The 2507-nt window shown below is 35.5% G+C and overlaps 1 pseudogene; it reads right to left on the bottom strand.

The window, feature by feature from the left end:
* Nucleotides 1-1537: 1537 nt before the first annotated feature.
* LOC101048184 (large ribosomal subunit protein uL30 pseudogene) lies at nt 1538-2298 on the bottom strand (annotated as a pseudogene).
* Between the last annotated feature and the right edge of the window lie 209 nt (nt 2299-2507).

The following is a 2507-nucleotide window of genomic DNA, read 5'->3' as shown; positions in this document are numbered from 1 at the left end:
ATCCTTGCCTTGTTCACAGTCTTAGAAATCATTCAGTTTTTTCAGAATAAATTATGATGTTAACTGTAGGGTTTTTTTGCAGATAATTTATCAGGCTGATGGAATTTTATTCTGGTTTGCTGAGAAGTTTTAAATCAAATGGGCATCATATAATTTTATGTAATGAGTTCTATTTGCTAAAATATTGTAAAAATTTTTACATTCATGACAGTGGTATATTGGTCTTTAGGTTTCCCTTTTTTGTAATAATCATTGTCTGATTTTGGTAGAAAAGCACACCTGATCCCGAAGACTGCTTGTAAAATGTTTTCTTCTCTGTTTTTTGAACAAGTTTGTGGAAAATTGGTATTACTTCTTTCTTAAACTTGAATAGACTGCACCAGTAAAGCCATCTGGGTTGAGGTTGTATGTTCATATGTGTGTGTTTGTGTGTGCATGTGTTTGAAAGTTTTCAATCATTAACTCAATTTTCTTAATACATATAGAGCTCTTCAGATTTTCTATCTCTTCTTGAGTCAATTTTGATGAAAGATGTCTTTCAAATAATTTTTTCATTTCATCTAAGTTTTTAAATTTATTAATTTCTCAAAATATTTTATTTTTAAAAATATAATATCTGTAGTGAGGTACCTCCTTCATTACTGTCAGTCTAGCTAGCATCTTAACTATGTTATTAATTTTTCCAAATAGCAGCTTTTGGTTTTATTTATTTTCTCTATTGCTTTTCTACTTTCAATATTTTGCTTTCTATTTTTTTCTGCTTACTTCAGGTTTCAATTGCTTCTTGTTTTTCTAGTTTCTTAACATAAAAGCATATGCCCTGATATGATTTCCTTTTTAATAACTTTTATTTATTTCCTTATTATGTCTTCTGTTTTCCTTTACACTCTGGAAAATATATAATTATTTTAATATCATTATGTCTTAATTCCATTATCTGCTGCTGCGTATTCTATTTGTTTTCTGTTTCTACTTACTTGCTTTATCCTTGTTATGGGTCACATTTTCCTGCTCCTTTTATGTCTAGTAATTGTTTGTTGGTTACTGGTCATTTTGAATTGTGTGTTGTTTACTAGATTATGTATAGATTTTAGAAATGTTGGACTTTTTTTGGCAGAAGTTTACTTATAAATTGGTTCACTCTTTTGGAGCATATTTTCAAGTTATTGGAGGGTAGGTGTAAAGTAGCCTGTACTCTAGAGATAATTTAGCCCCATTTCTGAGACACACTCTTCCACAGTCTCTGTTAATTCCCATGAATATTTAGTGAGGTCTCTTCTGCCTGGCTGAGGGAATTAGGACAATTTTCAGCTCTGCTTCAGCTATGGGGATTACCTGTATTACAACTCTCCACTAACAACACTTTCCTTAAGAATTATTTTTGGTTGGCTTCATGAGTTTCACCCTATACATCTGTGTATTGGTATTCAGCCAAAGACTCAAAGGAGGTGGTTTTTTTTTTTTTTTTTTTTTTTTTTTTTTTTTTTTCAATTTGAGAGCAGGTACTGTTTATCAACTGACCAGCTTAGAAAAATAATCATGGGTAGATATCTTAGTTCATTCTTCTAATAAGCCTGTAGATCTGACCCTCCCTGTTGCAGCATCTCTGCCTTCTACAAAACAGGTGGTCTTTTTCTTCATTCCACCAAGTGGAGAAGATAATTTGAAGGCCCACAGGAAGTTATTTGCTTCTTTGAAGTGTTTTCCAACAGTATAGATTTCATGAATCAGATCCTCCATGCAGATTATGCCATATTTACCAAGAGATCGAGCAATCAAAGCATTATCTGTCAAAGCAATTCACTTCTTTTTGATTTTGCCATAACCACGTTTGCAGATTAGTTCATTTGCTGACTTCAGATTTGGGTACCCCCATGCAATATATGGCTCTACAATCCTCAGCATGTTAATTGAAGCCTTGTTGAGCTTCACAAAGGTTCCATTGAGGATTTGACGAAGGAGAAGAAACTGTAACACCTTTCGGACCTTTGGACTCACACCATTGATACCTCTGATCCTGATGGCAAATGCCAATTTGGGTTCTGCAGGTACATAGAAGTTGCCAGCTTTCCTTGCCATCTTTGCCATTCAAATTTCAATTCTGTATATATGCCTATATTCCCTGTGATAGTGCTTCACCTGTTCATAGATAAGCTTCCTCCTTGCCTTTCAAAGCATCTTTTGGGCAAACTTCTTTCTCCAGTGCTTGATCTTCAGCTCTGCGAAATTCCTTTGCTTTTTCTTAAGGGTTTCTGGCACAGCAGGAACCTTCTTCTTCTTCTCCTCTACACCTTCCATGGTTCCAGCCAGAAAAAGAGAAGACCCAGGGAACTTTTTTTTTTTTTTTTTTGAGACAGTCTCACTCTGTCGCCAGGTGCCAGGCTGGAGTGCAGTGGTGCGATCTCAGCTCACTGCAACCTCCACCTCCCGGGTTCAAGCAATTCTCCTGCCTCGGCCTCCCAAGTAGCTGGGACTACAGGCGCACACCACCAAGCCCAACTAATTTT

Source organism: Saimiri boliviensis, chromosome 13 (assembly GCF_048565385.1).
Source record: "Saimiri boliviensis isolate mSaiBol1 chromosome 13, mSaiBol1.pri, whole genome shotgun sequence".
In the NCBI taxonomy this organism is placed as follows: domain Eukaryota; kingdom Metazoa; phylum Chordata; class Mammalia; order Primates; family Cebidae; genus Saimiri; species Saimiri boliviensis.
Note: the sequence above shows the minus strand (reverse complement) of the source record. Positions and strands in the feature narration are given on the sequence as shown.